Below are 27,650 nucleotides of genomic sequence, written 5' to 3'. Positions count from 1 at the left end.
AAACTTCGTTTGAATATATTCTAAATTCTTTCTGGCACGAGTGGATGGCCGGAAGATTTATAGAGGAAGGTTGTACTATTGACAAAATCCACAGTAATACCCACGACGGACCATAGATACTGGTTACATAAAAATCCCCGAGCATAGAATTTCTCTGGATTTAGATTAATGACACTGGATATTTCGATATATCCTGGTGACGACGCTTAGTAGCTTGGAAATACTGTGTGGCTCTCTTAAGAAAGAATTTCTACGTTTGAAATGTAAAATCAAGAAATTTCCAGTTTTTTAAATAGAATATTTAAAAAATAAAAATTTATTTAAATTTTCAACGAATGAAAAAAAATAGAAACGTGTTGGTATTTTTTATATGCTATGTAGATAACGATCGCCTGATGTTAAGAGATGATTTGTTGAAATGCGGGTAATATTGTTATTGTTAATGTATTTAAAGAAAGTGTTGCACCTACATCAAGTTGTAAACATGTGTTACAGTATAATCTTTCAATCTATAAACGTTTATATATTAAATTCAAACAAAACTATTTTCCACAATAAATCAACCTTCTCTACTAAAAAAAAGCCCAAATTCTAAGACTGAATAGTTTCAAAAAGGCATCCATTCTAAATTGGCATTGTCTCCAATAAACTCAAATAAAAATATTTTCCATGATGAAACAACCGCTTCAAAACCGAAAAAGTTGAAATATCACAGCAAATAAAATTGACCATCCTCCATTGCCACCAACCAAGTTTGAAGTCAAGATCCCGTCTCTCGACGGCAGAAATGGCCGCGATCGACCGAGCTGTATGCGGCATCCGATATGCGTGGCTTGCGGCTGCCGTCGAATCCGGAGCATGATACGTGTTCGAAGCTTCTCGACTTAAGTGCAACGCCGTTAGCCGGCGAAACTGACGTAACAATTAAGGCCGAAGTTTGAAAGCACGTGGTGAGCCAGACCAATCGGACTGGTTGTACCCGGGCGATAGTACGTTGCGCATTGTTACCGACAAATGCTTCGGGGGTTCTCTATAAGAGCAGACGGCGGGGGCCAATCATTCTGCTATTATTGGCACACCCTGAAAGGCTACGGCCTGTCCAGTAAAAGGAACCCGCGGAAACCATTTAATGGATAATCTATATACACTCCCGGATTTGCCAAACAATTATTCAGTTAACCCTGTTAGACGTAAAATTGTTCAGTGCACGGTGAAAAATCCTTGAAAACTTTCTTTGGTTCTGTGTATAGTTAACTCCTTGCCCTATGATTTCTTTCCCAGTTGTGCACTTCAGAGATAATTGTCCATCATTTATTGTGAAAAAAGAAAATTCTATATTTCTCTATGTCTATATTTACTTGGAAGTACTACAATTAAACTTTTCCGGTATGATTTAATTATGAAGATACATTTGTGCATGATAGATACATTTTATGTTTATTAAGGAAAACAGTATGTTTCATTTTATGATTTGTACATTTTGTTAATTAAAAGAATATTAATTCAAAGTGATCTAGCAAGGTACTACCAAATATTATGCCAATTTATTGTCAATTTTGTGCATGTCAAAATATGTTGGGGTGTATTCTATGTTTGCTCTAAAGTGGGTATAATAACAGATAACAGAAAGATAATTTATTTTAATTCAAGAGAATTGAGTAATATGTAGGGTTGATAGATTTTGCTTAAAATCTGTGTCATGATTATTATCTCTTGTTCTTCGATTTTCTTTATAACTGCACTCATTAGATTAATTTTGTCATTAAAAATTTACTGGAAACAAAGAAGAATTCTATATTTTTGCATGTATACAATATTTAAATAAATAAATATAGTTGAATCAGTCAAGTTATATTAACGTAAGTTTTTATTTGTTTAGATAGTTTCTCGTGAATAAAGGAAGAATTTTGTGTTAAACATTTATCTCCAACCACACTAGTTTCTAATATATTTAATAAAATTAAATTTTTGCCGTTAATTTCGGGGACTCCACAAAAAAATCATTGTCGAATATTCTTCAATAGCCCATATTCGAGGCAGATTTTATTAAAATCTGCATGTTTGAACTGGCCGATCTCCTTTGTCGGATCCGACAGTTCATTGGGAGCTTTAACTTTTACTCATTCAGCCCACCATAATTCGAAAACAAAAGAATTTATCCAAGGTTTATCGTATTATTCAAAAGGGTATAAAATCAGCTATTAAATCTGCTTTTTTAATAAAATTCAAGTGATCTTTTATTTTCTTTCTCTAGAAAGGAACATAAAAAAATACGAAAAAGTCATTTATACAGAAGTTAACGTAACGTTTATTAATCCAATTAAAGACGTTATATTTTGTGTCATAATATTAATTAAATTAAAAATAACCAAATGTATATTCTAATACTTCAATGTGAATTATATTAATTTTATTCATTATTGCACAGAATTATACATTGTAATTTACAATACATTAATTATACGTTAATTTATTATATAATTATTAATATTATGTATGATCAAATATTAATGTATCATTAACGTATTATGAATTGATAATAATTACAACCGATTCACCGAATTTCGCATCGTAACTTCAGAATGTCGAGAACGTTCCACTAGGTTCATTAAATTTGATACTTTTTTGATATTGTGTCTTAAATGAAATAACGAGTATCAAATTCACATTAAACTCATGTTCGGTTTAACATCACGCAACTAGCGTTAAATCGTTATCAATACTTCGCAAGCAAATTTATGTGCGCGTTAAGGCATTTCACATCTCTAGACGGAGTTTAAAACGATCCCATAAATTGTACAAGATTGTAAAATATGGGGAACGGGTTATCCAGTACAAAGTTGTACGCGGACAATTTTCTAAGCCGGAGTAAGACAGTTTTGTATGATCAATTTTTCGATAAATATATTTACTTACGGTATTAAATGACTTTAAATCAATCTCAATCAGCTTAAATCAATGAAAAATTCAATATTTTACGGTTTTAATTCATTCGATGGGAACACGAAGATAATGATAAAGTAATGAACAAACTTATAGAGGTATATACTTGAGAAGAAGCTATATTATTATTATTATATTTCGAATACGTAGAAAAATAAATGGAATATATATACTCTGTGAATTTATTTTGTGACAGAGTTCATCAATAAATATTTGTAAGAATGCTATATAGTATATAGTACTGGTATTACTTAGATGCTAATTAGAAGTAATCAATATAAAGATATTATTTTATATTACGTATTAATATTACCATAAATATTTATTGATAAACTATATCAGAAAATAAATTTTCAGATTATGTCATATACTATTTCTTTTTCATTTCTAGTATACTCATAAATAAAATAATAATGTGGACAAAATTCTTCCTTGTTATCCCCGCTGTACAAATTCGAATGAAATGTACGAAATTAAATTTATAAGTAGATTATATCTTAGTGGTTTACAGGTTGGTGCACCAGTTTTTCTCTGTTCTCGCGTGAACCACTAGATACTCCGGGAATTTTGTTAAATAAAGAGAAAAGTAATCACAATGTTAATTCAAGCGTCGCGAGGACGGTAAAAACGATGCGACTGATGAATTTTTCATCAATCCATGGGATGGTTATCATAATAGAAGTACGTTAATTGAATCTACCCTTACCAGTAGAATTTTCTTCTATCGTAGGAGGATTAAATTCTCATTATTCTTATCGTGAGGTAGCGTTACAGTCCTCGGTATGATCTAAATGAACTTTTATTGGAACTTTCTTTCGGACCCTTACATTATCTTACATTTTTCTCGAAAGTTACATATGCATAAAAGGAAAGTCTAATTACGTGGGTAATTTGACATTTACATATCAATGAAAAATAATCACATACATTATATATACATTATACACAATATCATTATGTTATTATATTATTACATTGTCATAATATTATATTATTACAATACAAACTTCGCGTATAAAATAATTCTTATATTCTATTAATATTAGCATTTGAATGATATCGCTAAAGTATATATTGCTAGTATAGATGTAATAATCTATAATCCGCTTCGAGTTACTTCAAACAATGAAAACTGCAAACAAACGAATATTATAAGTGGCAGCTATCTCGAAAGACCGCAGACCGCATCATAGATGGATGTAAACTAACGGCAAACACATAGAGTGTACAGAGCGACATAATTTCGTGACCGAAATCGTGTTCCGAGCGCTAACCGAAACGAGGATATTAACAAGCGCCGCGCCCCTATATTCCAAATACGTCTCTAAACCCATTACAAAACCGAATCACGCACTCTGTCTGAGAATGAAGACATTTACATCGACAAAACACACCGGAAACGGAGCAAAAAACGAAACTGGTTTTTTCAGTGAACTGTTCCAACGTTTGGTGACCTTAATTGTACTATGAACTTTCTTAACAGTGGAACTATCACACTGTATAAATTAACGGGTTTCAGTTTTCTTATATCGCAATTATTGACACGTTAACACTAGATTCACGTCCATTGTTTGTACAGTTTGTATATTTTTTGTTTTATTGTTCTTAGAAAAATTGGTGTGATAATACACTTTCAGTACAATTGCATCAATCAAAATCGACGTGAACATTCGTCAAATAATGTTTGTACAATTCAATATGCGTCAAATCGACGCGTTCGTAAAGTTAATATTAAGAGTGTTAAATATACGAAATAATTTGAAAAATAAAAATTTAGCTTCACTTTTGTACTGTAATGAGTATATGGAGGAACCAAAAAAATATATTGATACAATTTTTATAAGTAATAATTTATTTTTAATCTCTTAATTATATTTTACAATTACTTCCGTAGTCAATTTGGAATACTATAAGTGTAATATGTGGTATGAAAGGGTAATTGTAAATGTGATTATTTTGGTTTAAAATAATGCTACAGTGTCTGTTGAAAATGTATAGAAATGTGAATAATACACGTATAGTAATTGTCACAGTAATAATATGATATGATAAAATTAGAAATTCATGTTACTCGCTGAAACAACGATATCAAACTAATTGTAAGTTAATTGATAGACGAATCGATAGACGTAAATTGATTTGTGATTTACGGTCAGTCGGTTAAAATAATTATTCATCTCGCTGACTGATTCCTATAAAGCAAATTGGCTGAGTAACTAATTACGTAATGAATCGCGGTGACCTAGGAAATGTAGGATTGACATCGATGATTTTCAGTGATTTTGACCAATATTTGGTCGGCCAACCTCGCGTTCGGTAATTCGTGTTGGAAAACTGAAAGAATTCGTCATCTACTTCTAAGTCTGTGATCAATGATCCTTTTAAATATCGTTTCTATAAAAAACAGTGACAAATTTTTAATTCTCAAATTCATAAAATTCAATATACAATGTATATTCCTACTAAAAACTCGCGTAACACCGTGCATAACATTATCACAGCAATATTTAAATTAACTTCTGATTAATTGGAATTATAATCCGCAATTAAAATTCTCAAATAAATAATTTCAATTAATTAAAAATTTGGTAATATTAAAATTCAACAAATCTTCATCAAATATCTTATGCAATTAACAGTTCCTTAATTACATGATTTTGCCGAAATCTATCAAATTCCAATTAACAAAGGAACAAATAAAGTATATAATATGTCCATAAAATATCAAACAGTTTTCTGTCGAATCTTTAAAAACTAGCAGCTGCACATTGCTGTGATGGATTGCATTTTTGGAATTTGACCCAGAAAAACAGATCCGTCGCTAAAAATTAATGACACCCAGTAACTGTACCTGAAGTTAATCCTTTGCAGACGAATGTCGACATTTCCACGAGATAGAATTTTCATATTTGGAAAACTAACACGAAAAGATATTGAACTCAGGAATTCAAAAAGTTATGGAACTTCGTGTCTAAGTAGAATAAGCCAAAGGGTGAAATCACCCCTTGACAAATACAAATTTTTCTTTCTGGAGCATTATCTTCAGAACTGTAAGAGATAGCGCAAAAAAGTGTAAACAAAAAATACTTTGTTCTTTCACGTCTACAAAATGGTAAAATTAAATTTTTCAAGAAATTAAATTATTTTCAAAATTTTGAAAGATTTTATTTTACCATTATATAGGCGTGAAATAGACGTCATCTCTTACCGTTCTCAAGATAATTCACGGAAAAGAAACATCTGCATTTCTTCAAGGACTGTTTTCACCCCTTCAAAGTAAAATTCGGCTCGAAAAGAAATGCAATATAGTAGAATTGACTTACTCCACTTACACACAAAATTCCATAATTTTGTAAATTTCCGGGTTCGATATTTTTCCTGGTAAATCGCAAACAAATGATTTAATTATTTATACAGCAAGGGATCAGCGGGTAGTTTTCTTTCTTTCTATTATTAAGCAGTTGATGTATGGTTTAGCTTCATCGGCTGCTGTATATTTTAAAGAATCTTCGTCCGCAAAGGGTTAAAGATGCAAAATAGCTGTACCTGCGACATTAAGAGTGCAGCGGCGATGTAAACTCGACAGCGACTCTGATAGAGCTCAAGTATGTAGTTATCAGAGGCTGGCGCGGCCCGAGTTTCGTCTTGTTTCAAATGTTTATTCGCGGCCGGCTCGTAGTCGGCCAACACAACGAAACTAACACGGTTTCCGGACGATTTTGTCCTTGCAGCCTGTCCAAATGAACCGGGCGGCCAACTCGCCGCGGATGTTTACGGCGGACGTATGTAACACTCCCACGCTACCATCCCGTCAAGTTATGTACAAGCGGTTCCGGCTGGTTTGCGTTTACCACCTAGACTAGGCGAGCGGAACACAATGCCGAAAAATTGGTTTTCAACGTGCCATTAGCCCTTTCTACTATACATCTAATACTGTGTTTACATGAACTTTTTGCACGAGTTTGAATCGATACTTAAAGTTCTGAGAAAGAATTGCTTGCAGATTGAATTTGAGAATTGTTTTAGTGATTTCTTGGGTTTGGAATTAATTTATATCTTTTGGGGTAGAGTATAGTTTTTTATATGGATATTATATTATATTGTATAGTTATATTATATAATTTATATCTATCTATCTAGAAATATATAGAAAGAGAATTGGATATAATTGATTTTATAGTTGTCTAGTTAAATCTGTTTTCATTGAAGTTAACATTATCATTATTAATACCGTATTGGTAATTTAACAAACTATCTTTTGTTGCTACGTTTATGTGTTTAAAAGGAACATTTTCTTTCCCTATTAGAAATATTCGTCGCAACGATATAGGCATTTTGCGTTTCAATCTTAAACGACTCACCCTGTATACTGCAGTCAAGTCGTGTTCTGTTCCATACATTTCATTCCGGCACAATCTGAATATTTGCAACGTGCATGTGCAGGGAAATGTCTCCTCCAACTTAGAAATATATGTATGATCACATACAGTGTATCTAGTTGGTCTCAACGTTCAGTTCAGTCTAGCTGCTCCGTATGTAATAAAACTACTGGTATTGTCAGAAATGATATTATACGTATTACAAAATACGAAGATATGAACTATTAATCTGCAAATGTCGCTATAAATTATATGTATTAAATAAAAAGAAATTGACAAAATTGTTTGGTAGACATTCATCGAAATTAAAAATACTAACTTTAAATCAATTTCATTTCTTACTGGATTAAATGAAAAATTTGATAAAAATTAACTTGTGCTTGTTTGTAACCCAGACAATTAAAAACTTCCAATTTATTAAAGTCCATATAATACACAATTACTTTGATAATAGAAAATAAAATACCCTAACAAATAACGAAGTTGTTGATATAGAAATAATTATCGTAAATATAACTGAAATTTACTTTATTCTAACATTTTTCATTTTTTAAGCACAGTATGTTAAGAAATATATAAATAGGTACGTACAATTACATAAAAATCAAAGTAACATAAAGGTCTCTTCAAAACGAACGTCCACCAAGCAATCGACCAAAGCGATAAATCTCAGAATAAAGAGAAATCCACTGATTACCCAACATGTTGAAAATTCAATATTCAATTATACATTCAATAATTCAATATTCGACGAAAGCTTTCACAACAAACGTCCACCAAACAATCGGGCGAAGCAAAAAATCTAAGAATTAAGTAAAATCCGTCGATTATCCAACATGTCGACGGAAACTCGATCATCGACGAAGACGCGCGTGTAAGTGGGACGCAATCGTGGATTCCTGGAACGTTCGGGGACTCGGACGGATATACACCGGGTATTTCCCCCGGACAATGGTCTTCCGGGGAGCTGTTGATCGGCTCTTCAGTTCGCATAGTTCCTGAATAATCGGCGCGCGCCGGCAGCCGATAATTATTTCGAGTCTAGGAAAAGTTTCTGGCTCGCCGCCCCGAAGTTCGGATCGAGTTCATGGCTCGCTTAGCAAAAGAAGCAAAACCGTATAAAACCGATGGAACCAGCCGGCCCGCGTTCCGCGTCTCCGCTTCGTCCCGTAGGAATCGTGTTACGCTGCGATCATAAAGCATCACGAATAATCGTGGATTCTTGACCGGAGGAAAAAGTCCAGGAACTTAATTGGACGATTACTTTTTTATGCCCCCGTTCCGCGGAGAACTACGTTGCCCTCGAATTGTTTGAATCGTCGGCCGGACCCGTTGCTACCGCTCGTGAAAACGGGAATATTAAGGGTCCGACAGGCACGACACGATTCTAAAATTACATTGCGCCCAACGAGTGCATAGTCGTCCCTTTGAAATGCAGAACTTCCGGTGAATATAACCGACTCTTTTGGGCGTTTGAAGGATTAACGGGAATTCCTGCGATGATCAGTGAAAATGTTTCGATAGGTTTTACTTTGGATATCTAAAAGAATCTTTGAAGTTTCTAGAATGATTAGGAAAGCTATTCCTCGATTTATACGGTAGATTGATTCCCCGAAAATGTCGTGTAAATTGAAATTGTGTAATTCGAGTCCACTCTTCACATTGAGAAGAAATACACATGTAATAAATTTAACGAGTTCATATGGTACAGTATTATTTACTTATTTGTAAAATAAGAAACTGTAGACATATTTTTAGATAAACATTCTTTAATCCAACAAGATTGCATATATTCACAAAACAAGCGAATTAATGTAACTTCTGCATTTGTCTGACCTGGCCATGTTAAAGTGAAACGCAACTGCCGTGTAAATGAAGTTCTTCCACTCTTCTTTAATCGCGTTAAACCGAAATCGTATAATTCGAATGCCGTGCCAATTGACGGCTATGTATACACTTATTCCCCCATTTACATCGGTCGGTTCTTCAGAATACCGTGTAAATCTAAATCGTGGATCTTTGTATGTAAAACCATGTAAATCGAAAGCAAACCAAAATGTGCATAATTTAGTCAGTTACGTATTTAATTCTATAAATCAAACTAACTAAACATTGTGACAAAAAGCAAACTCGAATCAATGAAACTAATGAAATTACCATTTTCCCCAAAAAATTCTACAACTCAATACTGCTTCAGATTCTAAGAAGATCATCCTCCATTCACAAAAATGAATGCAAGTGAACAATGTGAATGAAATGAAATATCATCAGTGCTGTAATTGTTGCGGAGCGTACAGTACTCAATCGACTTCGACGCTAGGAAAATAAACAAAAACGACAGGAAGCAATCATATCAGTCTCTGTACACAGCCGGTAATTGAATGGCAATTCCGTCGACCGCAAGTGTGTAATGACACGAAAATACCCGTCTCGCGGGGACAAACAGAAACGAGTGTAAACGACCGCGAGTGTGCAGTCGGCCGGTGGCCCGCCAAAAATGAGTAAAGGCTGGCCTCCACTGACCAAAGCTAAACGGCACGTCATTAGCCACCGATAAACAACCGCGACCGGTTTTGGCGGGATTTCGTTCAAATTACGCCGGGCAGCTGGTGGTTTTTAAAGGATCTCGGGCCACATGAAACGTACCCGGCGCACAGTGCGGCTAAACCCCTGTTTTCTGAGCAAAACTCAACAACTTAAAAGGTATGAGTGATACAAAAAATTGCTTCAGACAAAAGTTGTATGGCATAGAACTACACATATGGTGTTTTTTTTTTTACATTATGAGAATATTATAAAACTTTTTCAATGACAATGGATATTTTACGTTTCGATTCAGACATTATATAAATAGAGAAATGGAATTTATTTGTGCAAAATTTATATTTTTTAAATGAAGATCATTTTGTATAGTAGGGACTATTTAGCAATGCATTGGCAACATTCAATTTTCGTTATGTGAATAATCGAATTTGGGGATTTTGTCCACAGGTGGCCGCACTGTGCGGCGTAATGGCGGTCCGACTGTAACGAAATATCTTGTTTCGATGAAATGATATCGTATCTTGAGAAAAGAAAATCGAGAGGTCTAGTATATAACACAAACGATATTTTATAGAACATTCTATTCTCAATGAAATCATTTGCAATACGACTCGAGAAGGAAGAATATTATGGTCCTTTTCGCATTTCGTATGTAATAATTGGACTACAGATTTTTAGGTGTTTATTTGAAATATAAATATAAGAAACATTTTGAATGTTAAAACATTTTAACATTTTGAAATCATCAACGAAAGTATTCTCGTAAGAAAATATTATTTTGCTTTATATTCAAATAATTTTTTATTATTTCATTTAGCATGCAGTGTGTAATATAGCAAAGTTTAGCCTTGATCAGCCTCTAAGGTCTTTTTTGATCCATATCGAGATTAAATTTTACTGTGACCTTTTTTAAGGGATCGATGGAAGTTAATAACAATTTTTTATTGATGCTCATGAGGTGTCTTCAAATTATCATATTTTATTTTAGCTGTATTTGTAAATGTAGAAAATATTAATACACTGCATATTGGGTACTTCTAAATTGGATCCTCTTCATCACTTATTTAGTAAATGTAATGTTGTAACCAAGAATTACGTTGACGTTTCCGCCATTGCCGTGACATTTCCCCCGAGTGGTCAGCTTCTTAGAAATCTATATATCTGTCTTTACCGGACGGTGACGCTGAAACGTTCCTCAAAGTTAAAACGGAACCAACAAACAACGTGAATCACGTGTGTGCGTCGATTCGATCGGTACATAAGTCTTTAAAAGCACACGCCCCGCGCGGAGGTGTAAAACAAACCGTCATAGGGCTCGTAGTCGAAAGATATCGACGCGCGGCTATCGCACGTTTCGCTTACCAGCCAAGAGTTATGATACTGACAAACGACTCTTACCGTTTCGTGTTTCCCGAGCCGTCGTAAAATTTGCTCTCGCGTGTGCTGCCTTTTTGCCATTCTGCAGCGGACACTGTGCTCACCTGCGTCTCGTTCGAATACAAACAAACTTTACGAGCTGGCTGTTCGTTAATCTCGGGATCCTTGGAATTGAATAACGCAGGTAATAAATGAAAATATCCTGTTTGCAAATATGAAAAGGTAAACGGTTTCTGTTATTCGATTACGTGGACAGTTGTCAGTTGACAGTTGTGTGGATAAAACCTTAATTATTGTAATTATCACGATTAAGGATTTATGTATAATAATAAACATAGACGAAAATTCTTTCCGACATATTTGCTTTCAAGTAAATCAAACTTCAATTGAAGACTTTTTGTATGATTGATAAGATCTCTAGGTTAAGGTCTCATTTAGCCAAAGCCTTTAGCTACCCAGCCATTGAGCTATGAAGGGTATGAATGGTCCAAATATGGTCTAGACTATGTAATCTAGATGTTATGGAAGGAAATTTGAGAATTTGGTTGGCTAGACGATTATCAGGACCTGGAGGGTTCTTTAACTTAACAGTGATGGGATTTCAAGCTCAAAGTGTCATTAGATCTGTAGCTCTACTTAATTAGCCATTCGTCTGGAAAGGTATGAATAGTTGAGAATGAGTTCATACTATGGTATTCAAACTCCATAAAGTAGTTTTGTATCATTGGCCTCATTTGTCTGTTCATTAGTAGTTATGTCTACTTATATTAAGAGACTTGTCTATTATACAAATCAGAAATATTGGACTTTGGGATTTTGTTTTAAGGGAACTGTTAAATTCAAGGCACGAGAAACAAAAAGATTTTAGATAAACATTTACTTATGGTTGGGAGTAACAGGGAAATGTGAATAGTATGTTGTTTAACTTCGTCCCAGAGTTGGAGAGAGTTTATGAGTTCAAGGGTATGTTAGGTGGAGAGGAAACGTTAGGTAACAGTGCAGCATAAGTTTAATTCGGTTTCCACTATTAAGTCTGTAAATATTACAGAAATAGAAAAAGCCATTAACTTGCTTAATTTTCGAATACGAGCCAGACTCAAAATTCATAAGGTTTAAATAATATTAATTTTACTTCGTTCTTGGACTTTAGAATTTCAAGTATTACATATTAATGTTTTAAGACGAAAGTTGGACGACTAACATGGACACTATACATCAGACCTTTAGACAATAAATTTAATTGAACAAATCAGAAAATCAAAAACAAATAATTTCAATGAACTCTGGCGAATAACTGGTATTTTGTAATTGTAAATTTCAAAAATGTATTAACGTTATAAACATATTTGACAGTAATATACAATGGAAAAATTTGCAAAATATTTCTTACAGTAACGTGCAACGGAGAAATTAAAAAAATTCACTTATATGTATTACTATACTTTTGAATGTTAAGTAGTTTATAAACATTTAAACGTCGACAATCTGATCATAAGGTAAGGTATTACGATATAACCTCATTATGCAGCAATCTCAGTGCGCCCAGTGTATTGTCGGATCTCATTTCAGTTTGTATTCAGTAATGAAGTCTTACGGTCGAAACTTCTTTCGAGTGTACGTCGAAATCTTCGTGAGATAGAAATAGAGCGAGAAAGTTCGAAACTGACTAAATCAAGTTACCAGAGATCTAATTAACGTTACCTTGGAGTAATGGATATCGGTGGAAAATAACTCTTCTTTCTGTTTTCTCAGGAAAAGCACATTAATTGTGAAATATTTCTTTGCGCAGTTCCTGTACATTAATTAACCGACCGGCCATACCCACGCTTGGACGATTACACATTGAAAATTTATAAAAATCTTCGGTACAGAATTCCAGTGAATATAATTACGTAAATATTATGATAATGTTATGATAATATTTTGTTTTCCGCATGTAAATAGGATATTATTTAATCTGAAATACGCTTATTTAATTAATCAGATATGTTTGTATTTTATAATCGAGTAAACTCTGACATTTGATATCTACTGCATAACATTAAGGAATCTATTTAAATAAGTCTCGTGTATGTATGCAATTACCTACTGCATCGATGTTGATTTATAAACATACTCTCTCATTAAATAGTAGAAATCTCCTCAATAAATAAAGAGAAAATGTTTTATGAGAGTTAATCACTAGATTGCGGTTTTTTATGCAATTATAGGAAATATAAGGTACAATACACGCGTAAAATGTAAAATACAATAAAATACAAATATAATACAATACGAAAAACAAGAAATATCGAAAGTGCAGTGCTCTTTATTAGATCTGAAAAAACAATTTTCAATTACACAAAACAAGTTTCAATTACACAATTGTTCAATTCATTTAAACAACGTCAAAAGTAATTTAATTCTTCTACTCATACAAAGAAAATCAACACTACCTATAAGACATGATGTATGAATACATTTCAAACATTATTATAAAAATAGAAACACCTGAACTATTAACAAATTTTCCATGAAATGTTCAAATTCCAATTATCCTCATCTAAATAAAAATAAAAGACTTGTTAATAGTGTGGAACTGGACGTATTGACGAACGATAAACGATGCGTGCGTGTATTTGAAATAAATGTTCTCGGCACTGGAATATTCCAGACTAAATTGACTTTTATATATTAATAATATTCATGATAAATGAATCTAGTATATTCAAAATGTACGTGAAGTCAAAACATTCCAGCGGGATTGAGATGAACGTACCCGAACGTATACATCGTACTTGTGTTTCGATTTTGATTCACTGTTTTGTTGCAAGTCGCGTAGTAAAAATATTCTTTATACAAATAAAAAATAAAACATTCCGTTTCCCCTGCAGTAGTCAGTGTGCTTTTATTTTTTCAGTGACATTTCAAATGTATTTATAAATCGTATACCATAGATAGTGTTAATCTTCTTCGCGTAGATACAAAAAATAAATGATTTATACACGTATGTTTACGCAACTTCGAGCGTAGCTTCGATCCGCTAGAATAGAAGGCGAGCAAGAATACTCGGGATTCCGCGAGAGGCAGGGAACGGTAACCGTCCATTGGGACCGGATGCTACCCATCGGGAACGAAAGAAGACGACGACAATCTGCTCAAGGAAGGCTGAGGAGAACGATTGGCGCCGTTGATACGCCGTCCATTAAGGAAAGCGCCTGGCGAATGCTGAACTTACGAGGACGAATGATGCGCGCCGCGCATCCTGGGAACGAGAGCCAACTCGCGTCCTCGTCTCCTTCGGGCGTTCGTGAACCGAAATACGATATACGGAGAGACGAGGTTTACGATGGAAAGGAATCTGTCGGAACGATCGGTCTCTGATGGTCCTCGATCCGGAATACCGTTCCAGACCGGCCGTCGTCAGACACACTCCGCCAAACTTCCACCCTTTGCCCGAACAATTTTTCCGCGTGCTCTAAACGTACACCGTTTCAATGCCACGGATATTCGTAGAAATCTGTTTTACCTCTTGGTTTGCGGATGCTTATTCTAGAGGTTGTTTCATTGTTTCTGGGACAATTGACGTTTCTTGTGGAAATCTGATTTGATAATAGGTTTGTGAACGTTTATTGAATAGTTTATTCTATTGTTCTTAGGAAAATTGATGTTTCCTGGGGAAATCTGGTTTGAAGGTTTGTAGGTGTTTATGGAACAGGTTGTCATATTGTTTTTGAGAAAACATTACGTCTGCGCACGTTTATTCTACAAGTTGCGATGTTATTTTTAGGAAGATTGAGGTTTCTCGTAGAAATTTGGTTGAACACTAGGTTCATGGACATTTATTGAGAAATTGAGAGAATTTGCGAATTGCGAGAGAGAGAAATTGATATTCGTTTATATAAATCTTGGAGATTAAATGTTTAAGGATAAATTAACATGTATGTTCATCAAGAAACAGATAAGATAGAAGTAAACGGTTAACCAGTTAACTGCATTTGTCCAGTGCACACGCCATCAAAATTTTTGTTTCGAGATTTCTGTGCTCGTAAAGGGGAAAGGAGTTTCTATGAAACGTGTGTTTTTAAGGTGAAAATGCTACATCGACGCTTTTTGGCTGGGTTCCAGATAGTTCGAGTGGAATGATGAATGACAGGGTATTGATAGTTCATTAATTTAAAATGAAGATTGTTAGTTGTGAATTGATGGTGTCCTGTGTTTGATCGGAAAAATGATTTGCTTTCAGAATTCAAAGTTACTTAATCGAACTAATTACAAATAACAAAGTATTAAATTATCAGCTTCAACAATTATACAGAAGTTGTAGGTATTCCTGTAATTTAATGAAATTTTAAAGAACGCTTTTCCGAAATTACGTATTTCTCAAACCAACAGCTTTATCTCTTTTGTTTCAAAAAATCTTGAAGCTTCAAAAAGCTTGAACAACTTTAAAACCTTGTAACTAGGGCCATAAAAGAATCTTAATTGTACAAATTTTGCAAAATATATTTTATCTTTCAAATAGAAGCTTTCCGCAAATATTTCTAAAATAGTGTTCTTCTCGATCGTGTATTTCATAGGAAACGTGAAATCCCATATTCTCACGCATCCCTTTTCACTGATCTGTTCTCCTAGGTATGCGATTCAGCAGATTTGCACACATTGCGTCCGAATATGGTCTCTCCCGTGCGATGACCTACTGACTATTCAGCGGAATCGCTAACAGTTGGTCACCCTTCTATCCAGTTTCCTAAAAATTCATGCGTCAAATAGAAACCAAGAAATTTCCATAGGTGTGTAACAAGGGAAATAATATGACTGTAAGAAAATTATTCGAACAACTGAGATTTAATACATTACTTTCTTTTCAAATCACGGAGAATGATATCCGGATCATAAAAACAACAACAAACAAATATCACATTACAATGGAAAATACAATCAAACACTAAACATTTACCACAAGTTCAATATAATTTTTTATACACACCGAAAAAAGCAAATTCTTAAACTTACTATTCAAAATTCTATTAAACCATTCATTAGAAACAAAAATTCCTTAATTCCCATTAACACTACAACTGCCGTACAATTCGCTATAACTGCTATCAGTTTCTTTACTTCGCAATGTAACTCATCTCATAAAAGTCTGAAATACCCGGAATTATATTACAATTTGTATAGCAATCACATATCAACCATATTAAACACACAATATCCTACCATTCCAATTGTCACAACAATCACATATAAATCCTACTAAACACTCAACATCTATTCCACCACTACAATCGCCACAATTACAATCACAAAGCACTCTACCGAAACACTGCCAGCACAAAAACACTGCGAAGCAGCCCAAAATTTCACCCAGGCAGTGAAAATCCGCGTGTCAGAACAGCTCAAGAGAGAGGTATCAAAAAAAGGGTGAAAAAGGTAGGAACAACGGGCGCGTGTCACGTGTGCACGTCAGCGCCCCAGCTCTCAGCGATAAAACACTAATCTCCGTCTTGCGCTGCGCGTTAATTCTTTTTTTTTCCCTGCCACGTAGCCTGCTGTCTACCTTTATTCCCTCCCCCTCGCTTGCGTTCCATCAATCCTGTTTCCCGCGTGCTTTTCCACTCTTTCAATCCTTCTTGCCCGAGCCATCCCCGCGCCCCAGCCGCCTATCCGGCGTGTAGGTATCTTGAAGAATGCAAGGGGAACACGGGGAACTGCGGAAAAGGAGATCGAGGTGTAGACAATGCGGCCGACCAGGGAAATGCTGATTCGCATTCCCGAAACGCCCGGTATTCCGGCGGTATTGCACGAAATTGCTACACTCTGTCCGCGTCATTCCGCGGCTGGTTGTTGCAACAACACGGTTATTTCCTCGTTTCCTTCTACATTCCGCTTCCCTTATCTTTCCGTTGATTTTACGCCCTTCCACCCGCGTTCTTACCTGCTCCAAGTTTCTCCTAGCTCGCTGATTTCATTTAAGCCGCGTTGATTTCTATCACGAAACGTTCGTTTCGATGGGAGCGGAGTGTGCTCCTAGTTGATTCGAAGTTTGCGGAGTCCCGTTGGGTTCGAGGGTTTTGTGTCTTTGGAAGTAGAGTTAGGTAAGGGTTTGTATCTAGGTGATTCTTGGTTTTTTGGAAGCTTTGTGTGGTATATGTAACGTACGTATGAGAGTTGAGAGTAATAGTGGTTTGAATAGTGTTTCTGAGGTGTTGGGGAGAAGTGGAACATTCTATTGATTTGTTAAATCTAAATATAGGTAACTTTATGATGTTGGTAGTCGTATTAATTATTATTAACTGTTAATGTTGGTAGTGCTTAATTGTAAATAATGAATGGTAAATTATTAGTATTAATAGTGTTGAATTAATAGTAAATAATGAATAGAAGATTATTAATATTAATAGTATTTAATTAATAGCAAAATAAATCTCTTAAATGAATTATGGAAATAGACTAAAATCGAATAATAGAAACGATATGTGTCTAATTTCTAAATAGACAATATCAAATATCAAATAAACTCAAAATTATCAGCAAAAACTGGTGAATTTTGGGCGTATTTTTCACTTTGCGTTTACAGTAACATTTCTGCAGTATTAAAGCTTGGAAAGTATTGATACAATAATTTCGTAGATTTGATTTCGCTGAACTGAATTAAAGTCACGGAGGGTAGGTGTTTCGTGCCCAACTGCAGCAGACATATCGTTTCATTTTTCTTTAGCTCGGTTCTCAGGTGCAGACCTGGTCATAAACATACGACTTGTAATAATGTCGACCACGATAACATAATTTACTTTTACACTGAACAGATGCTTGCCCTTTTTTTTGCATCAAATTATGCACACGATGAGGCACACGATCAAAAGCTCTACAATTGCTCGTTCATTATCGCATTACCGCCGTACAATTAGTATAATAACGAAACATTGCTTTATTGTCCAGTAAATACATGTTCAGAATATTAAGCAAATATCCTTAACACGAAAATTACATTGTCACGAATATAAAATTACATTGTACATACTTTATGCTCAACGAACAAGATAAAACGATTATGATAAAACGAAGTGCGTTTTGAATAAAACTTATTTAAGTAACTGATTGTTACAACTGAATGATATTAATGTAATCGATTATGTTCAAAAAAGAAAATATTTTATTCGGAATAGATTTAATTTTTAACAAGATCAGAGAGATTGAAACAGGTCGATATAAACAAAACAATGTTATCGATTAAAAGGAATAAATGCTTTGAACTTTAACCCGCGTTTCGAATATTTTTTAACAAATTACATCGATATTCGAAATTGCAATGTAATCGAGAAACAAAGACGATTTTCTAAATAACTTATCCAGAACAGAATAGATGACAATAAACAGAATCAAAATTTAACATAGAAGAATCACTCAATCACATATTTTATCAAAAGACATAATACCTATTTGTAATAAATATACTAAGACAACTACAGTGGAACATTTACTTCTTCATTGCATCAGATACAAAAATCTCCGTATCAAGCACATCAACCCACTACTAAAGGAAAACCTCAAGACAGACAAAACAGGAATCTCATATAATTTATAAAAATAATAATAACTCATGAAAATATTGTATAATATAAACGATGGTCGCTAATAACCGCAGCAATTAAATTAAAAATTGTATTGAAAATTCTGCGATTTTCTTTGTTCATTTAACTTCACACCAATTCTTATATTGCCCCATTAATCAGTTTTCAATTTTTGTTTTTCCTCCTGTTTCTATTTTTAATAAGAAAAATTCATCGTCTAACTTCATCTTTATTTTATAACCACTTATTTGACTGATTACAGTAGCAACAGATATATGCAAAGTGTCGGTACGTTTAGTGTTAACCCCTTCCTCCGTAAATATATATATATTTTTTTTTTAATATGAATTTTCTGAGGAGAAGCTTACAACTGTGCACTAATTAATCAAAACACATGCACTGACAGCTGATTTTCATCGGTTGATCGGTTCAACTGTCAGCCATAAGCAATGCTCCCCGTGTGACACAATTTTTCTTCATCTTTAAGTTTTCTAGCTTTCCGGTAATGTAACATGTTCGCGGTATATACCTATGTGTACCACTCCGAATGAAAGGATTAAACATGATTGAAAAATAGAACGAAGACGATTTTATAATAAAATTTTCTACTTATCGCGACCACGCACTCTGAAAAATTATATTTCCGATGAACATCGATTTCCATCAAGACAGAAAGGTAGTACGTGCACCGTTTCGAGCTACGCAAGTTCCCATCGATAAAAGGCGAACAAGAATTCCCCTCGATATCGGCCGAGCAAAACATATTCCGTTCTTCTATTTTCCATGGAAATTACTTTTATTTTCTTGTCATAAGAAGTCTTCATTCCGAGTATTTCGTTGTGTACAGAAAGGACAAGCGTGCTATCAATAATGTAAATAAGTACTCGAGAAGTGAACGTTGCGAAACTACGGTCGATCCTAATCCAGATCGGTTACTTGCAAGTCCTTTTCCTCGTGGCACTTCAATGGAAATGATATCAGTCGATAAATGTAAGAATCTGTCATGTGTCAAGGGTTTCACCGAGCTTTTATGTAATATTTATCGAGATTTCGATTGACTTGTATTTTAGAATGTGCACTAAAAACGATTTAATGAATGAATTAATTTAATTGATTTCTTAAGCGAAGCGAACGAGGACATTCATGGTCTTATATTCGTCTTTTGCATTGGCAGGTTTTTAGAGTTACTTTAGTATTGATGCCGAGTTATTTTCAATACGTCAGAAGCGAAACTGTTAAACGATAAACAATTCACTTCTAATTTTTGGTTTTATAATTATTGAAATTATGAAGACGATTTTGTAAAAGTCTATCAAATGTATTCATTGGTTTATTCGAATATTATGTAGAATAAAAATGGTGTCTTAAGAAATATTTTTGTAGTTTTCATAAGATGTTAAAAATATTTTCTCTGCCCGCCAACACTGCCCTTAGTAAATTATATTACCTGAATTCTATTATAAAGCCCTATTTTAAAATAATTTTAATTTCATTAAAATTCTATTTCATCCTATGATAATTCTAAAGTTATTAAGATTCCATTATGTTCTAATTTTATACTTATATAAATATTTTTCATGGAAAAGTCGACCAATTTTTAATAATCAATTACTTTCACACTATATAATATCCTCAAAAATTGATTCACCTAATTTAATACTAATACATTTAATATTAATATCAATTAACCTGTTAACTCTAGAGTTCAGTTTAATTAAGTTCTCTTCAATTTAATTTAGTTTAATTTAATTGAATAAAAATCTCTCGTGCTGCGTGTAATAAAATCAAAAATTGAAATATGTGACCGTCAAACGCGTAACGAATACACCTAGGGTATATTTTAATGAAGAACCAAAGCAAAACGAAAAAGAATCACATGTTGATCTGAAAAAATAAAGAGTTCGTCTTTGAAAGAATTAGTATTATTTCAAAGTTTAGGATGACGTGTACACTCGTCAAACGCAATTGACTGGTTCATTTATTTTAGATAATAATTCTCAGAGGCGTATAATATTCTCATAGAAGATTCTGCATCTTGTCAATAATTGCGAGAAGAGGTAAGTATCTGAAATTTTGATCCACCAAGTATTTCTGATGTTAATAGACAGTCTGCCGTAGCGTGTACAGTATTGGAGGCAGCTACATATTCGATATATCTCTATACTGGCTATATAATCCTCATCCTATGCCAGTAAGGTGATAGGATCAGGGAAACCCAGGATCGAAGTAACGGAAATTTGATTCCTCTAACCAGTAATATTGTACGTGACTGTTTATGCGTCTGACATATATACATATATTAAAGCTGTGCGAACACGTACACTCAGTGTACAGGGTGGGACGTTAGGTATAGGCATTTAACGATTCGCGAAACTACCTATAAAGATCAGACGCCGTTTAATTCGAATAAATGTTCATCCATCCAATGGCAATCGTTGTACCAAGACATCGTAATCATCTTATGAGCCATTTCTTATTTTTATGTCAATTTATCTTAATTTAAATATAATTTAACATGGTATATTTAATAATTTTTTGGAAAATATTCGGGAAAAATCAAGATTATGTTAGGTCTACCGGAAAGTTCTATTCGATAATGTCATCTCTAGTTTTCAAAAATAAACGTTTTCAGTCATTCTATAGAAATGGAATTTACGAACTGTTCCATCATTACCAACGATGGAAATTATATTGTTCAGTAAACATTACTAAATGTATTATTTTCTTTTAATTCAACATCGGTGGACCTCATATTTTTACAAGATTTCTTAACTGCCACTTATACATTCCTGTAATTTCGTCGAAGTAAAGGGAACGTTAACATATTAACCCATATATTAAAGCAACTTACAATTATACATAAACAATTCAGGCATACACGTTTATTCACTTAAAAAACAACAATTTCTGATAAGCTAAAAAGGTTTTTACACCGCAGGAAGCCTCATCAAGACAGTTTCATTTTATCGAATATCATAAATCTTGGTACAAAGCAATACACTGAATTTTCTTGAGGTATTGGTCTCCGCTGTTTTCATAATTGCTAACAACGCGCGAATGCGATAGGAGGAAAGGATCCCGCGGACAATTCGAAACTTTCGTCGGAGTCTTTCAATATTCCAGGGGCAAAGAACGTTTCTTTGGCGAGACAGGTTCGTCGAGAATTTCATTTCGTCATTCGGCAGCAGTCAAGACTGTTTCACGGGGCGCGTCGTGCACGTGTACGGGTCCGTGCCGCTTTACACGTACACGTGTGCATAAACGCGCCCGTCGATGTATATGCCGGTAGTGCAATTCACATTGAATGGAACGACGGGAATTAAAAGCTTCGCGAGAGAAGCTACACTCGCTTATGCCCGCAATTGCCCTTCTCCGTACAATACGTAGGTATTTCTCAACTATCCCCCCCCCCCTCTCAGTCCATCTCTTTTTCTCGTTCTATTTCTTTCATTTTCTTTGTCTCTCACTTTTTCAACCATTCTTCTTTTCTGTTTCTTTTCCACTCCCTCTTTCTCTTTGTCTATTTTCCACCCTTTCATTTTCTCTCTTCCTTTTTCTTTCTATATTTTCTACATTCTCTTCTTTCCTTTCTATTTTTCATCCTCTGTGTTCCTCTCTCCATTTTTCATTCCCTTTCGCTCTTTAATTTTTACTCTCTCTTTGTCTCTTTGTGTTTTTTATTTTCTTTCTATTTCTCACTCTTTCTCTTTCTTTTCTTTTCTCTATCTAATACACTCTTTATTTTTCAGTTTCCCTTTTTCTTTCTCTATTTTCCTCCCTCCCTTCTTTCTCTCTTCTCCTCTCTCTACTTTGCACCCTCTCTTTCTCAATTTAATCTTTACTCTCTCTTCATCTCTTACATTTTCTATTTCCTCTTTATTTTCCACCATCTATCCTCATGCCTATTTTTCACCCTCTCATCTTCCATCGCTATTTTTCACCTTCTTTCTCTCTTTACTTTCCATCCGTCCTCTCCCTCTATTCTTTGCTGCACCTTTCTCTCTCCTTTCTACCTCTCCCTCAACTCTCATTCTTCTTCCACCCTCTTTTCTCCTTCTCCCTCCTATCCTTTTCATTCCCATCAGATCTCCATCGCAATTGCTCCCTGTCTTTCCGTTCGTCGAAATACGTCTCCAAAAGAGTTCGGAAGTCATTTTAAAAAGGAACACCGGACCGAGCGAAAAGTTTAATTTCTCGTTCGATGCCATAGTGAACTGTTCGTCCCACAGCTCTAGGCGCGGTCCAGCGCTCGCGCACGCGCGCGCGGACCCTAGACCTATACGCGCATAAACGCGGCATTCTCATTTAATTCAATGACCGAATTAAAAGTTTTCTACGAGCGCTGTTCTTCGTTGATGCACACAATTACCATCTCCATGGAATTCTAATTTTAAACTTCTCGCCCGTGACCCCCCGCGCGGGCGCGCGTGTGTACGCTATTGCTTCGTTCCTTTCGACGAAACTTATGTACCCTCGGTTTCGGGAGTTAACGACTCGCCCGGAATGCAAGCCACAATTCAAAAATACCGTATCGCGACGCGACCGTGGAAGATTCGGGGATACTTCGACCGGTGATCAGACTCGGAAATCTGTCTGAATCAGGGATTAGGCAGTTTTAACAATATTTTGTGTTTCTTGTTATTCGAAATCTTTTAACACATTTACCGCCTGACGAAGACAGAGAATCGATGTAGTGAGTGGAAGCGAGATAGATACTGTCCGTCGAGCATCGTGGGTCGAGACGCGAGATTTTAGAGCGATGCCGCACGCGTCAAATATAAACATGCAATGAAGAAAAATTCAATTGTAGTAATTTATCCTTACCTTCTTAAATATGGTGCCGGTGAACTTCTGAAATTGTCGTGATTAAAAAGAGTCCAAACACGATGGAAATCGGACTAGTTTTACCGGCTTAATGTTATTAACGAAATTGAAGGTTTATTTGTCCCAAATCGATAGAACTAGCCCGAGTTTACGTCGTGTTGGGACTCATTTTCATGAGGGAAATCTTGACATTCCATCGGTGCTACGATTGAGGAGGTAAGGTTAAAGTTATTGCAATAGAGTTATTTAAGAGAAAATTCTTAAGATCGTTTTTTCATGTATTACTATCATTATGAAGATTATTAAATATAATAGTATAAGAAGTAAATATAATAAATACTTAGCGAATGAAGAGAATCTATTACTCAATCAATGATTATTATCTAAAATAATTCTATTATCAAAAATAAGGTAAAATTGTTCACTATGAATGTAGAGTTAGACTATTTTTGTTATTTAACGCTAACTTGAATTCCTCTACAATTTCAAACAAATTTTTCCGGTTTCAAAATTTTTTTTTTTTATTTTTCCCGCTGAACAGAAGAATTTCCATGTATGTGAATTTTTTTGCTGACCTCGGAAACCACGTGACTCATTTTGAACCTTATATTTGTGATCGCAGGCAGTTTCCGCACGTTTATTTGCCTTGCTTCAAGTACGGAAACGCTTCTTACTAATTTATTGTAGCGCACATTCAGACTCTTCGTAGACAGAATCTGTTTCAGGACGGACATTTGCAGCTGCTTTATTTTGGAACACTATGCTCCCAGAGAAACAGTAATTTACGTTGAGAATGGAAAGCCATTAGTAAACTTCTCATAGAAGGAGTGTGATATTCTATTACAACTTTTTATATATTTTAATCATATCCAACCGCTTTTAAAATTTCACATGAAAAAAATCAATTATTAATTAAGTGGTTTTGAACGAAAATTATTCCGCTGAACGTTTCATAAATGTTAACATTTGAAATATCGATTATTTCATTGGAAATTATGGATGAATATATTCAAGAGGTCAACAAAGTATCTGTCACAATTTTCTGTTTAATTAAAAAATACAAAAAGTTCGTGAATACGATGATAAACTAACAACAAACGATTTAAAAAAGAATTTCTTTTAATTAATTACCTTTTTGTTACACGAATTAACTTAGTATTAACTTAAATTAACGTAATATTAACGAACAAGTAATAACACAATTACTGCAATTTGTTTGTAATTTTCTCAACAATGCCTCCGGTATTTACACGGACCTCTTTATTTACTTTTGACTATCGATACAACGTTTCAAAAAGCGATACAAGACTATTTCAATTATTCATTGTTCAATTTCTGTTTTATACATACGGGAGCCAGCTCTTTTACAAGAAATGAATTATTTACGCGGCGGGTATTCCTTCTTAGATTCGAAGTCAAATGATTTTCCCTTCAAGTATTTGTTTCAGAAAATTATTTCTAGACGCGAAGAATGCTTTTCTTCGATGAAATTTAATAGTTAACCTCGGTACAATCCTCGAATATTTCGTTCAGTTAGGGTGCGCTGGCAAATTAAAATCAATATTCTACGCTACGTTGAATGGTTACGTAGATCCAGAAGAATGACGAAGGAATCTGTTAAAATCTCGGATCAAAGTGATGGAACTTTGATCCCTGGATCCGCCGGGACCGCTCACGCGTGCTTGTATTTGATAAATATGTACGTTTTGCGCACCAACGTCTGTAAAAATACTGCGCCACGTGAATTCCAATACACAGAGGAACCTGCGTCAGAAAAGTTGAAAATAATTTATGTTTCATTAAATTTCACTCTATTACTTTTCTTTTCTTTTATATTTAAGTTTAATTTAAGGTTGTCACATTAACAGCAAAGTCATTAGTAACCACCATCATTTGGATACATTACTTATTACTGAATAATACTTATTACATAATGACTCATTCTATAATAATATACTAGTTGTATGAATAATAATACAAAATTTACCGAATTTAGAAGGTTAATTTTTCTGAAAAATTTGAGCACATTTTGGATGCTGTTGAAATCATTTACGTTCGCCTTCACATCAGATTTAATGTTACAGTTGTTTCTTTTAGAGGAGAAATTGAGAGAATATTATTATTGCGTTTTGTTACTCGAAAATAATTTTAAGTTTATACATTTTTCAACTTTGTTTTTTCAAGTTTGTTCGGAACAATATTCCAAATTATTGGATTATTGTGTTTTATCTTGAGTTTGAATTATACAGAAGTATAATTAATAATTATATTAATTATATACACGTATAATTAACAATTAATAGAGACAATAAGTGTTCGCGAAATTGCATTTAAGAAATTTTACAAAAGTTTCTGTAGAAGCTTCCAATATTTAAAACACGGAAGGCTGAAAATTTATGAAAATTGTAACATTATACGAATTTTCTCAATTTTTCTTCTCTGGACTTAACCGCATTGGCTTCTGACCGACTCGTTTCGGAAACAAAGATGATCCGTATAATATGCAACTACCGAACTACTATCGAAAAATCGATTGCCTATGCTTGCACGAAGATCCTAGTTATTAATATTCACCCTATACAGCCTTGCACTTCATGTATCGCGTTTCAATTTCCCGAACCCAGTTGTATCGTTATGATATCGCCAACTTATACAGGGTGCAGGTCTACGCGGTGAGTATCGGGGAAAAGTGTAAAATGAAATTCTGGCTGCGGAGTCAATCGACGTCTGCGTCGGGATAGCCTCTCCCTGAAAAGCGAACTGGGTATCTACAAGCTACTTTTTTTCCACCGGATGGTAACAGCTCGCGTGGGCGCATATGCGAAGAAATACAATCCGTACGTGTGCGTGTACCAGGTGTGTCGAATATACCTGGCGCAGGTCGGTTCTGTATACGGTGAGCAGCGGACGGATCCGTTCGCGAAAAGCTGTTGCATTTATTTGCCCGAATTATACAGGCTATTCCACGCGTGACGCGCGGAAAACAATTTACCGATGGTTTTTGGTGGTGTTTTCTGTGCAATGAATTTACAAATGAATTAACACTTTGCGCTCGTGTGTCATGCCGGAGGTGACGATACAAATTTGTTCTAGAACTCGTATGTCATGCAAGAGCTGACAACACTAATTTACTTTGATGCACGTACTTAGATTATGCTGGAAATTGTTTGAAGAAGTACCACAGTTTAAACGATTAGAAATATTCAATCTTATTATGATAATAAAAATAAAGTAAATATAAAACGTTGAATTCTACTGTTGTCAATTACTTTAATTCATTTCTCTAAAAATAAATACAAGTTTACACTCATTGGAAATAAATCGAGTGCAAAGGGTTAACCTTTAACACTAGCTTTACATTATACAATTTATTTTGTTGTCCCTAGAATAATTGATATATGTTTGTTTAGATTTTGGAGATTAGGGGTTTGATAATAGATAATTAGTATATATATCCATGTAATTGCATCAATCGGAACCGTCGTAAACATTTACAAAATAATATTTATAACATAAACTCTATGCTACTAATTATAGTTACTTAGTTATAATGAATGCTTATAACATAACTCAACATATTAAAGGGATTGATAATTTTCAATAATTTATATTAATTTCATCCTCCACGATTCGCTTGCTGAAATGATCAGCTAGCAAAAATGGTTGCAGTCTAGTTGCACCATTCATAAAAAGTTGATATTGAAAAATTTCCAGCGGCAAGCGTGGAACGACTTTAACCACCGCGTGCGGTTTCGCGTACGTATGTTGGTGTTTCATTTCCGGTGGATACGTTCGTTTATAGATAACGACTTCCGCGTGGCAGCAGAGCTTTTTTTATGCGGCTCGAATCTTTTTCGGGTTTTCCTCTAAAAGCGCAGAGAAAAGGAGAGGAACGTTTATTGGCGACGTCGCGGAATTTCTAGCGGTTGTTTTAATAATGTGATATATCGTTGCAATTTAATAAAATTTATGACAATTTCCACGGGTATAAACGCCGGCAGGTTCACGGGGGATATGGAATGGACAA

General features: G+C 34.5%; 1 protein-coding gene across 2 annotated transcripts in view; it reads left to right on the top strand.

Annotated features, from left to right (window-relative positions):
- The window catches only part of DIP-lambda (Dpr-interacting protein lambda), a 201,450-nt gene that overhangs the window by 63,796 nt on the left and 110,004 nt on the right, over positions 1–27,650 (top strand). The window lies entirely within an intron of this gene.

This window comes from Nomia melanderi, chromosome 7, assembly GCF_051020985.1.
Source record: "Nomia melanderi isolate GNS246 chromosome 7, iyNomMela1, whole genome shotgun sequence".
NCBI classification, from domain to species: domain Eukaryota; kingdom Metazoa; phylum Arthropoda; class Insecta; order Hymenoptera; family Halictidae; genus Nomia; species Nomia melanderi.
Note: the sequence above shows the minus strand (reverse complement) of the source record. Positions and strands in the feature narration are given on the sequence as shown.